This window comes from Seriola aureovittata, chromosome 18 (genome assembly GCF_021018895.1).
Source record: "Seriola aureovittata isolate HTS-2021-v1 ecotype China chromosome 18, ASM2101889v1, whole genome shotgun sequence".
Classification (NCBI taxonomy): domain Eukaryota; kingdom Metazoa; phylum Chordata; class Actinopteri; order Carangiformes; family Carangidae; genus Seriola; species Seriola aureovittata.
This window is the reverse complement of record NC_079381.1, coordinates 9,283,299-9,297,362: the sequence shown is the minus strand read 5'-3', so window position 1 is coordinate 9,297,362 and position 14,064 is coordinate 9,283,299.

Below are 14,064 nucleotides of genomic sequence, written 5' to 3'. Positions count from 1 at the left end.
CATATCTCAAAAAGGATGTAGACAACGGCAGGAACATTTTTGAAATAAGGCAGTCAGTGTATGTTTAATTAATATCAACTGTAATTTGTATATTGCCTTGACTTCGTGGATAAAAAGCACCATTTGTAATTGCAATGAGTTACCAGTTCATTGGCTACACCTGTGATATCCAATCCGCAACACACCTGCATTACTTTATCATGGTTATATATCAAAGTGGCTATAAACAGGATGACTACTTGTTTATGAAAGGCATCACTCATGGTGATGAACCCACAGCATTTTCACCCAACTCTACAGATCTCTTCAACTATACAGCGCATCGTTTCAGCTCATTGTTGTTTTGGTTTGCAGGGCCTAACTTTACCGCTTATATTGACTCTCACCGCTCTCATAGCACCAGGTATTTGTTGATAGGTGATAATATGTTGGTGGTGCGTTTATAGCTTGTTTCTGTGCCACCTAGTTGACACAAAAATTCACTTATTGCAGGTTCAAAGTTTGTTTTGTTTTAGGCAATTAGTGATTAGTGGTGAATGCTGTTTCTAATACTTTGTCCATGTTTGTCCAATGTATTTAAACAAGTAATCCAGTAGAGTTTGTCTGTGAGAAAAATCAAAGGGATCTTCTACTTTCTACTTGGAACCCTGGTGGCACAATATAATCCTGCTTATTTCCAACTCTACAGTCAAAACTAAAACTGTCACAAAGCGAGTCCTTGTACCTATTTTTACCATGATGACATCGCTTAAGATTGAACCAAAACGTTCAGAAGCTTCTGACTGGCACTATGTTTTGGATTTCAGGGAAATGATGACACGGACAAAACAAATGATGTCAGCCACCACCACCACCAGTGGCAGCAGCAGCATGTGTGCTGCACTTAGTGTGGGTGGGATTACACAGTGACAGCTGGGTGTGATCATTACATTTCGGGTAAGAAGGGGGGAGAGCCCGAGAATCGGGGGAGGGGAGGAGATGGGGTATAATGGGTTGGGGCAGAGGGGTGGGAGGCTTTTATTGGGACATTCTTCTCTCTGAGAAATGCATGTGCCCGTATGTCGTAAACATGTCAAATTTAAGAATATGGCAAAGAGAGAAATAATCTAGCTCCATAATAGCAAATCCCAACATGCATTATCTGCCCTTTTCTATTCATGTGTACATGCTTGGAAGACCTGAAGTGAGAGACAAGCATGCAGCCAGGGCAGGTTGAGAGGAGTAGTTGATATGTCGGATATATGAATAGGGGGGATGAGGGGAGAAAACAGATGGATTAGGGGGAAAAGAAGACGGGTGACTCACGGGGCTTCCAGTAAAAGGTCTGACTCAGCTACTGGAAGCCCCCTGACCCTGTCTGGAGACAATATGTGGCTAATAATCTGTGCTTTTCACTGTGCTGGAGAAAAGAGACCCCAAAGGTCATAAAATGTGGAAAAAAAGACTGCAGCAAGGGAATATGTAAGCAACAGCTGTTACTGTTTGAATGATGCAGAGTAAATGCGTACTTTTTTTGTGTGTGTTTCTAGGTTTGGGTATTTGTCACCAGAGCCTCAGACCCGTTTTAAAAACATGATGCATTATTTCCCAGCAGGAGCCAACAGGGTGCCTCAGATTTGTTTTTTAGACACTTTGGTTCACAGTGCGTGAGTCACATGCATGTGGCCCCTTTATCATCACCCTATAGAAACACATGCACACTATACCCCCCACCCACTCATCTGCTCATTGTTTCACTCACACTCTTTCCTATAAGTGATCCATCTTACTTCTAAACCTTATGACCTGTAAATTGTGTTCCTATAGCGATGCTTAGATGGGAGAAAGGCGACCATTTTCGCCCACGGCAACAGAAGCCATGTAATGACAGGAACTGCCCATCAGAGGCTGCATAATGAGTCAGGCTTGCAGACAGCTGATCTGTGGATGAATGCCAAATTTCACAGCATGTAACATGTTCCTTTTTTTGCTGTTTAATCTTTGTTTTAGCTTTTATCTGATGAAACAAAAGGGAAGCTGCAGGTGTTTGATTACATAATTGGTGACTAAGGTTTGAACAGTCGTCAGTCGTCGTGTGTGTGTGTTCTTTCTCCTGCTGTAAACAACAGATATGAACATGTGAGGAGACATCAAACCAAGAGAGACAAACTGTTGCCGATCACATATAAACAAATGTCGCCTTGTACCAATATACCTTTGTGTTTTGGTGTTTTCTGTACTCGGTGTGGATAATGTTCTCGCTCCTGTCACCTGGTTATATAAATCACACTAAAAGATGAAACAAGCGGAACTCAAGCAATCGCACCCTCCGTGAGAATCAGCTTTGAAAGTGACTCAAGTTGCTTGAACTTAAAAATAACTGTTGAGCAACGCTGCAAGTTTGAGGGAAAATTTTGGATTAGCCTGCTCTCTGAGCGAAGCCAAAAAGACACCCACTCCTCCTCATCCTCTTCTTCCTCGTCTTCCTCCAGGCTTGAGCCTCCGACACTTGGTGTGGGACTCCTGTGGTGGTGGTTGCTGGTGATGGATGATAGTCGGACAGAGGGCCTGTTTCCTGGATGTGCCCTTAACTTCCATGTCACGCATACAGATATCCTCTGAGGATGGGAGGTACACACACACACATTCACATACATGACCCACTTTCACACGCACACGCACACACACACACCCCTTACATCCTCTTTGGATAGACAGACCTTACATTCCTTACATTGACGTACGTCTGCTATACATTATTTTATGAATATCAAGGGACGAATGTCAATTCATTTGAACTTATTCTTCTTTTTTTTGCTGTTAGAGATGTTTCAAGTGGCTGACACTTAATGTGCATACATTTAAGGTATTTGAAGTCATATTACAGTGAGCACATAAAATATGATCAGTACCTGTGAAAAGACATAAAACACCTAGTCCTCAGGCTAAACGTTCTGCCAACAACTACAAACTGACCTCCAACAAATCCATGAAAAACATGTGAATCACTGCACAGAGAATAATAAAAAAAAGATTTAACCTCAGTTATACTACAGTGTACTGAGGGCCAACATAAGCAATATGCTCTTAAAGTGTATTTTACCGCTCCAGAAGTGAGACAACCGATGTAACTTATTATGTGTTTATTATGTAGGAACTAAATTTCCTCATCTGTAAGGAAAATATGGAACACAGTACAAAGTTTCATGTCATATTAGTTATAATAGTCATAGTCATATTAGTATTAGTTTTATTCTCATTCTTTGCTTTTCTTACACAATCTTGTGTGGCTGAAATTTCTACAAGAACTTCTGTAGAATTTCAATGACTGAGAATTATAGATTTGTTTTTAAAGACACTCATATCCCTGGATAGGACTGAAGGCAGTTCATATCAGCCTGTATCCATTTTAAACATAGAATATAGATCATATGAATCAATATTAGCTAAGAGATTGGAAAGAATAATTCCAGATCTAACTGACACGGATCAAACAAACAAACAAACAAACAGTTAAACTCAGGACAATGTGACGTCATTGACCATAAGAATAAACGTAACATGGAATCTGTATTTTGGTCTTGATGCAGGGAAGGCCTTTGAGTCTGTGCAATGTAAACATCTATAGTCACATATACTTCAGCACTTTGGCTTCAATAATCAAGCAGTTGAATGTGTGAAATGCTTATATCGCTCCCCTACAGTCAGAATTAGAATAAATGGGAATTAAATCCAAAACAGTATTTCTTGAAAAGGCTTGTTGACAAGAACGAGGGGTTTGATCAGAGATGCAGAATATAAGTTTTGTTTTGTATGCAGATGACATTCTTGTGACCCTCACTAATCCCAGTACAAGTTCACCTACATCATTATCCCTGCTCAAACAATGTGGTTCTTACTCTAGCTACAAATTAAATATAAAACCTGTTTACTTTTATCTATGAACCACAAGAAAACATGTATATTTAAAAAGAAAGGTAAATTAGAGTAAAACTTAAATAGATGGTCGCTGAAGTAAGAAATTAAATGAATGGAAAAGAATAATGTCAACATTTATTTGGGAAAAGCAAAAAGGTGGAATGGCTTCACCTTGCTTAAAAGATTGTTATAGAGCAGCAGTAATATTAACTGATGGTATGCTAAATCAAAGTGAGAGGAAGAAGCTAACAAAAAGCTAACAGAAGATGATTGGTCAAACGTACAGTGTGCAGAACACATTACAACGCCTCAGGTGTGTGGAGGGAACATGGTCAGTTTTGGAGAATGCGTGATAATATGTTTGCTGATCATTTTTAGGTTGTAAAATTTCTTCTTGCTGGTTAGTTGTGGTAAGAGATATAAGGTCAATAACCAGCCCAGAGACTGATTTTGATTTTAGAGTTATTTATTTGGGAAAGGTGCCAGGAAATGGCTGCATTAACAATTAACAATCCCTGAATGGACAGAAATAATTCAGGAAATATTTGTTATGGAAGGATTTAATTTCTCTCTGAGGCATCTCACTGTGTATTTTATCTGAATCTGAAATTATTTCATTGCATTTCATTTGGTTTGAAGAACTTGTTTTATTTCTCTCCTTTCATCAGTTTCTTCTGTTTTTGTTGGATTAATCATAATCAACTTTAAGGGGAAAAAAAGACATATATATCCATAGATGTAGCCTTATTGTGCATTTGGAATGTAAAGGTCTGACTCTGGTTTACAACCAGTTCACATCTCACTCTCTCGCATCTCTCTCTCTCTCCTGGCCTCTCTTGGTCTCAATTATCCCTCCTCTCATGACTCTATTTACTGTCTAATTAAAGCTGACGACCCATGGAAGGTAAATATTTAAAAGGAGTCAGTGAAACACATATTCATGTTTTTAAAGACACAGCGTAGGCACCCTTGCTTTCCTTCCAGCGCTATATCTGTATGAAGCGCCCACTCTGCTGCCTCCAAATCCTCCCAATAAAGCGTTAAACCTGATAGAGGTCTGAGGTGGGATGTGAGCTGCCCACGCTCTTACTAAAAACAAAAGTAAAGATACATCTGGGAGCGAGCACAGTCTGAGAGTGTTTTGATTTACTTCTGTAATTTCACTGTAGCTCCGGTGGTTTTACTGTAAACCACTCCTACACTGTCTGCAGATGTGGCACTGACTTTAGTGGGAGGGAATGTATGTGTACCGTGTGTGTGTGTGTGTGCATGTGTGTGTGTGTGTGCGCTCCTTTACATGTCCAAACTGAATAGGATTCGGACGTCACTCTTGACAATATTTGATCAATGACTCCTTTTTATGAGACAATTTAAAATGCAGCAACAGTTGTTCTTCTTCACAATGACTGAATCCTGCTCTCATTAGTGGTGTAAACATCCAGCAGACTCCTTATAATGACGGAACAATCCTGCTGGCTGAGAGAAAACCCAGAGTGCAAGAAGGTATAATCAGCGGTGGTTGATGTATGAACGTTAAAGCTGCTATAATCCATATTTCTGTGTCTATGTAGTATGTGAAAGGTGTTGCCAACGGTGACAAAGCCCACACATAATTTTCACTCAGCTCTGTGGGGAGCTTTGCAGACTTTGGTTAATGTTTTAGGTACCTGCAGCTGAAAATGTCAACTCCTCTGTACAATTTCAAAAGGCCATTTGTAAACAAGTTCTACAATACACAGGGTCCATCTGTAAGGTTGTTGTTGCCGTGCCAACCAAAGTCCAGTGACTAATGGAATAATACTGGATTGCTGTACCATGGTCATGGAAGATATAATTGACTCATTTAGTGTTGATAATAACTAGTGGCTCATTTATGGTCAACATTTTAATCACTGCTCTAAATTAGTTCTCACAATGTCATAAAATATAGTACAATAAAATAGAGGGATTCCACCTCTAACTGTTTGTCTTGATATTGTTGTGTTATTTTTCGATAACTTTGTGGATTATGTCTGGATCTGGTCCTTTAATTTGTGGTGAAAATAAAGACAATTTTCCACAGTAAAGTTAAAGTAAAGTGATTTCCTATAAAAATGTCCTATAAAATATGAAAGTTGAAACAGTAGGATCTGTTGCACTTCATACAAAACCTCGTCCAATCACTGCAGTAAACTTTTACTACATCTGCTACTTTGACCCAGAATCCTTAGATTCTAACAATGAGTCGAGCAGCTGCTCACATTCCTTTCATTCTTCTACATAATAAGGTGGATATAACATCTATATTCATCCCGCTGACCATATGTAAACAGTCAACACAAGACAAGAGAAACGCAAAGGAATCTGAAGGCATCCTGGACTTTCTATTCATACTGTCAAGAATCAGTGAAAAACAAACTTGTTTTCACCCAGGAGGTGTATTGTTTCTGCACGTGTTGTTGTGCGGCTGATGAATTCAGCTCCCAGTCTAGTGCTGTGCAGCTGAAAGTGTTTATGTTGGCCTTTAGGTGCAGGTGCACAATCAAACCCCAGGGAAGGAAATGGAGGGGAGGGGTTTGAATGCGACACAAACAGGAAATAAGCTTTGTGTTCCCTCCTGCTAAGTGCTGTACATGGAGCTTTTATTCCAAACTTTGCCCTTGTGCAAGCTATTTTGCAGACTTATCTAACACAATAAGCTTTGCCAGGAGTTTACATAACAGGCGCTGTTGAAAGATGTTAGCCAACTAAATTCTTCTCTACTATTTTTTAAATCTCTCATTGATCATAATTTTATCTTCAGCCAGACTTTTATGGGACTGAATCCAGTTCAGAAGTTAATGGGAGGTCTGGGCAAAATACGACTGTTACTTCAGGAAATGACTGTCAAATTGAAAAAAAGTGATGGCAAAACAAGCCCCTTTTTAACATGTTCTCATTTGTTTTCGGTCAAATGTGGGACAAGTGTCCTCCTTGGGCCACCGTTACTTTTTGACCAGACAAATCTGTCTAATGTTCTGAGTGAGAAAAATCAAAGTAATTTGATCCCAAAACAAGCAAATACTCAGCCTGAAGCAATAAAACTGGTAGCCCCACATTGCCAACAATAGAACTAAATTCCAAACAATGTAAACTACTAAACAATCTTAAATAAAATAGCCAATATATAATAAAATAAAGGAATGAAGGAGTGACAGAGTCCTCTGGACAACACAATTGTACCTTTCCAGTAAAGAGCAAAAAGTTCTAACAAAGCTCAGAGCTACAAAGCTGCAAAAACTAGTTACTTCTTAGTTCAAAACTTCCATCTAAAAAGGACCAAAATATGCAAAAAAAGAAGAAAAAAATAGCCTCTTTGTTACTTTGCCTGGCTCAAACTTACTCTGAAGAAAAACATAACAATCACCGCCAAAACATAATTTGTAGTTTAACAGTTTACTGATGATAGAAGTTGTTCTAAAATGTTTAAAACAAAATGTTCCATCCTTCAAACCTCTAAGTTTATACTGTACATTAAGTACTTGGCCAGACTGCCACAGTTTGTAGGTCTTTATGTTCCAGGAGCAGGGTGTGTGAGGGTCAGAGGGATGTCCTATGGTGTGGGAACAGGTCCTTGCCCTGTACAGGAAAGACATTAGGAACAACAAAAGTGTTGGGGGAGAGGGAGACAGACTATGGGAGAGGTGTGTGTGTGTGTGTGTGTGTGTGTGTGTGTGTGTGTGTGTTGGGGGGGGGGCTTCAGGGAAAGAAGGAAACGAAAGGATAACACCCTCGACTTTTCATTCCCACAACAAAACCCCCTCCCTCCTCTAACCCCACCAACCCACCCAGCCCCCACCACCACGCTGCCAAACAAGTGCGAAGTGTCCCTCCTCAACAATAACTGCACTGCAGCATGACACAACAACAAATAGTGCGTCACTAACGAGTCACGGCAAACATTCCTGCGTGTCTGCGTTGTTTGCATGTTGTCCATTTATTCCCGCCACTTCGTCCAGGACTTGAAATGTGTTTTGCAACAGACAGATTGTTATGGGAGGGGTCCTCTGTGTGTCCAGCTCTAGTTTTTTTTCTCCAAACAGTTCAGACAGTTTGCAGACTGACTCAGGCACAATTGTGTTTGTTGTGATCCAGCTATTATAGAATCCCTTGAAATTGTTTTTGCCTCAGTCTGACCTGGAAAATGTTGCTTTGCAGAGGATTTGTGTGATCCTCTGCAGTAACTGATACTACCAGCATTCTGTGGCACATTGTGGGTTAAGCAATAGTGCAGTTTGACTGAAACAAAATGTTTTAGAAGTGGTTGTTTTATAATAGCCACATATCATCTAGTGTCTGGTGGAAACATTGCAGCTCTGAAATGTCAAGTTTTCAGGAAGTGAAACGAAAAAAAAAAAATCTGCCTTAATTCCAGCCAGACCGCCAGGCGTTCCTGAGTTTATTCAACTTGATTTGAAAGTGTTTCATAAGACTAAAGATGGCCTCAGTTCTTAGATGAGTGTGCAATCCTTCAGTTGGATTAAATGATTTTCACATGAATACCAGGACAATGGAACACGAGGTTTTCATATAACAACAGCGATTTGTGACCTGAATCTGGGCCACAAACAGCTCCTCTATAAACACCAGCGCCAAAAGGGAGGGAAGAGTTTGTTTTTAGAGTGAAGTGCCACTCCAGCTCCTCTCATGGGAGTGATTCATTCCTGTCGTAAAAGAGAGAGAGAGAGAGAGAGAGAGAGAGAGCGAGAGAGAGCAGGGAAACATAGTAATACCTGAAAATGTTGTAGTTTCCATAAGGTGCTGGTACTGCTACTACTACTGGGTAGTGCACATTCCTGTATTTGCTTGATTATTTATAATTTATCGTGTTGTTTTGCAAAGTCCTTTTAACAAATCCCAAAATGACACATGTCTATGTAGGTGACAAAGGTCTCTAGCAACCAAAATAATTATGATGGGAACAAAGGAGGAAATCAGGTGACATTACTGTAGAGCAACAAAGTCCACACACAGAGGAGGTTGAGATGGGTGGATGGGTCAACAAAAGGTTTGTTTTTCACATTGGAGATTGGTGTTTGTTTCCAATTTTGAACCAACAGTGAACCATGGTTCCTCTTTAACTGTGACTGTGGATGTTCTGTAACCTCACTGAAGTATTTTTTGTTTCGTAATAATGACAATAAAAGGTCCCTAACTATCAACAAAGCAGTTATTTTAACCCTAACCATGATGTTTCTCTAACCTGACCAAGGTAATTATTTTAACCATGACCTTCCCTTGAACCTCGTTCCTAAACCAGCTCACCAAATAGTGTAAATGTAGCCTTGTCACATGTTAAACATATTTATTTTTCAACAGAGCTTCATAATGGTTTTTGACGGCTCGGACAAATAATGTCATGGTGACAGAGGCCTCAGATGAGAAAGCGCCTCTACAGTATATGTTGTTCTAGAGGGCGTCGACAAACAACCTGTATTGTTGTTTAATTTGACGGACAATGGAATTGAGATTGGGAATGGACAATTGGAAATGAGAGCTTTGTGCATGACAATGAAGAGAAATTCATTCTAAAATATGAGTAGTGGAATCAGGGCCACAAACAATTCTGCTGTCATTGAGACAACAGGGAGATATTCTTGATATTAACACTCAATTAAATGACTCCCTGGACGATAAAAGATTGGATAGAACGGCAGAGCCCACAATTCAACAGTCTGTAGTTCTATGTATCTTTGAGACGATTTTGGCTAATATCAGTCACTTTTGTGTGATTGAGTCCCAGTAGCTCTCACCAATTCCCCCATATTAAAGTGTAGGCAGCCGTAGCCACTCGGTGCCAAACGCATACTGCCCAGTGGGAATAGACTAAGTAAATGAGTGGCTTAAGAAAGAACCAAAGCAAAAACAGCAGGCCACCAGTATTTGGTTAACCAAACCAGAGCTGAATTCTATCTTTGGAGACTCTCTACCTCCTTCTGGGTACCAATTGCAAAGTACGGGTAACAATTAGCTTCTATGTGACAAACAAGTGAAAATGCTCAAGTTGTGTTTTTGTTCCATAATCCCTTTGCAAATGGGAGAAAAAGTCTTCACGCAATTCTTGTATGTATTAAGACAAGCTTGTCTCAACAATGTCTGATTGAACAAGGTGTAATGCTTTAACCATTGGCTTCTACAGAAACCCTAATCACATCACAGTTAGAGGAGCAGCAACTTTCAATTTACTGTGGAAGAGATGTAGTGAGAGGGAGGAAAATTCACACGGTAATTTAATGTGGAGCATCGGCGTGTTTCGTGGGAATAAGTTCATATAGTGAATGATTTTTGTGTTAAAGCAAAATTCAATCATAAGCCCCCAAAGTTAGACAGTTTGGGAGACAACAATAGCTGATTTATATCCCACTCACTTAATGACCAGGTTGCAGTTTGACCTTGTGACCCTAGTTTTTGTCCATGACTCTCAATTGCTGCCTCTTAATTAGTTCAACTTTACAATTGGCTCTTTCATATTTCGCTCAGGCACTGCTTGTCTTCCCAGGCTCACAGTTATTATTTTTAAGAAGACAAGACAGCATGGAGTCGTTGTCCTAGTTGTACTAGTTGCAGGGCAGGAAGGAATCTCTGAAAATCCAGGTTTAAAAGCAGTGGGGGTGGAGTTTGTCTTGATATATATTCATCTGTGCATCTCGATATGTTATAGTTATAAAATTGCATGAAAAACAATATATCAGCATATTGACAGATCTGTTATACCTGTTGATTCCATTTAGCATTTCCATTTGTCAACAATCTGGTGTATTTGAATTACTTCATTACTAATTAATCACCTATTAATCAAGTTAATTTTTCTATATTTCATCTTTGCATATTTGCCATTAACTATGGTGATACATTGGGCATAAAGAGTGAAATAGTGATAAAATATAGTCATTGCTTTGTCATTAAATGTTTAATTTAGTGTAGGTTTAGCCAATATTACTGCATCCCAAGGGAATCTGCACTTTGTTTGCCAAGAACCCACAGTGTTTTAAATTCTGTTTCATAAGGTTTATTATTTTGATCATGTTTTTAGCACCCTGCTGTCTTTGTTAGCGTTTGTTCTTCCAGGAATCAAAAAAGGTTTAACCCTCCTACAAAAATAGCTTTTGGCAAGTGAATCGTACATTGGGAAATTGTATCACCATAGATAATCCAGTTAGACGCTGCATGGGAAAGATCACAGGGAAGCTTCATAGAAAGAGACCAGATATTAGCTTTGGGTGCAGCACATGATATTTAACGTATTTCCTGTTTTTAAACTCACAAACAACTCTTGTCTCTTTTTCAGCCCCACTGGCAAGAACACAAGGCTAAAAAGATTGAAATATTTGGATACTAACCAGCCGCAAAGTTGTGACAGCGCGTCACACAGTTAAACTACCATGTCCTGTGCATGTCATTGATCCCAATAAGCATCAATCAATAAGCTTCTCGAAGTGCAGCTTCGTAAGTGACATGACGAACAGAGACTGTTATTTCTTTTTCACAATCCGAGCTCGTGTTGTTGTGACTAAGACAGAAGCAGTGACTCAGATGATGTTTTGCTTACAAGTCTTTAATGATGTTAAATTATCCGATAAGCTGCACATGGTCAAATGGTTTGGCAGTGAGTCAGCCCGACAGCTGCTGGCAGCCATTGTGTTTGGGGACTGAACTTTGTCACAGGAAAAGTTGAAACTGGAAAAAAACAATCCTCTGCTGAAAGCATGATATTGTGTCAGGGGAACAGTGTGTGTGTGTGTGTGTGTGTGTGTGTGTGTGTGTGCAAAAGAGAAAGCAAAATGGTACGTGTGACTTGTAAGAACTTCATGTGAATATCTGCACGCATGCATGTATCTGTGTTTGAAAGTGAGTACGTGTCCTTGTGAGCTTCGAGTGTGAGTTCAAAGTGTTAAGTGCTCAGAAAATCTATGACGTGATCTCCTCATGCACTTTTTTGAAAAAGGTTCGGGTTTATTGACTTAACATGGAAAAAAGAGAACATTGAAGACCACAACCTCCTGACTTGTGATCAGATTTCTTCCATGTCTTCAACTTTCTTACCATTTTGGAAAAACAAAATGCTAAGGTTGTTTCCTCTTATCCCTTCCCATCCTTCCTTCTAGGCACTTTCCTTTCCCGTCACTCCTCATTGTGAGTGCTGATATTGCAGAAATTGCCTGTCTTTGTTTTCTCAGAACTATCCATGTTTTATGGGGTGATAAGGAGGATAGGAACATGAATGTAGTTGAAAGGGATTTGAGCCAATTAATCTCATAATAAGTGTTGCACATTTTTAATGTCAGAGATATTATCTTTTGTCAGTGCACATCGCTTACAGGTATTCTTTTTCATAGTTGACATTTGGATATGTCATAGCAGAAAAAGCACAGCAACATAAATTGTGTTGATATTAACATAAATGAAAGCTACACCCCTTAGTTTAGTCTGTTTCAGGGCCCCTCAATGGAGCTGAGCCATTGTTAATGTTACTAGTTCCACCTGTGCTTTTCATGCAATGACAAGTGAGAACTGTCTGTTGTCTGTGCACTAACATTTTACTTTTGTCTTTTATTATTATGTTCACCTCCCAAGCGTCCATCCCATTCTTCTGAGTGCAGCATAAACACCAGCATGTTGGCAAAGTTACTGTAAGCATGTTAGCATGCTAACATTCACTTTAGCCTAACAGAACTGCTAGCATGGCTGTAGACTTTTAGTCTTGTTCATTTGTATTTCTGTTGATAGTATGTTTTTCTGTATTATAAGAACCTGCAACATTTGAAAACTGACAGGATTAGATCAGAAACAAGACTGAATGGGAGAGGATCAGGGGTAAGTTAAATATGCTGTAGCTATGGTGCTATTTTATGGCTATTGTAGCTGCAAATACTATTTTTATTCTTTGGCAAATAATTTAATTTGAAAATCTACTTATCTTATGTTATATTTTCTTATCCTGTCTGTGATAGTCATTTTCCCTTCTTGTCTTTTATTATGTTTTCTCTTTCAACAAGTGAGCTAAATAAAGTATCTGTGACTCAAAGTGACTCACACCTCAGTCACTTTCCTGCTTATGTGAGCACACACACACACACACACACACACACACACACACACACACACACACACACACACACACACACACACTCGCAAACAAAGACGCTAAGGTGTCCCCAAGCAAAGGTAGCAGCTGTTCCCAGAATCGCATTGCGTGTGTTAACAGAGAAATATCAAATATCTGAAAAGTTCCCCTAAACATTTGAAGAGGTGCCTCTAGAGATGGGATACTCACACCCACACACCAAACACACACACATACACACACACACGCAGAACAAAGTGTGCTGACTGTGAATGGTATGGAAAGACTATACCTAATGAATGATGGCTGATCAAGCTCCTTCCCTGGCTTCCTTCCCTCACACACACACACACATACACACACACACACACACACACACACACACACACACACACACACACACACAAACAAGTACTCACCCACCAGACAAGATCAAATGTCCTGAGCTGCTCTTTGTTGAGTTTCGTTAAAAATGCCATGATATTTAAGCTAAATGCTAAAAATGCCCAGAGCAAAGAAAAACTGCAGCTTGTTAATTAATGTCCTTTCTAACTGAATGTCTATCTGTGGATCTTGACCCTCTAAATCTCTCTGACAGCCTCTTTCTATACTCCTCCTGCATCTCTTCTTCTCTCTGTCTCAGACTCTGGCCTCTCACTACAGCCTCTTTCTCTCTCTGCCTGTGTTCTTATGCAACCAGCTCATAAATAGAAAATGGATGTGTCACTTAATTACTGTATTTATACTGGAAATGGACTAAAGGCTCAGGCCAAGGTTTACACTGGAGCCCACACAGGATTTTAAGCTTTCTTCCCTTAACTTTTTTATTTATTTATTTTTTACTTCTGTATTAAAACATATTGACTGATTCATCTCTGCTGCACAGGTGGATGATGTGATAGGCCTTTTGTTCTCTTTTATTTAGCAACTCAAAAATCAATAGATCTTTATCAAACAAGAGTGTACAAGTGTGAACCAATGCGCCAACACGAGGAAGGATGGGCATGGGAAGCGAAGAGAAATTGTCACCCATTATTTTTCCAAGAGGGGAGCGGGTTTGGCTTTCTGTTTTCTTTTCTCCACAT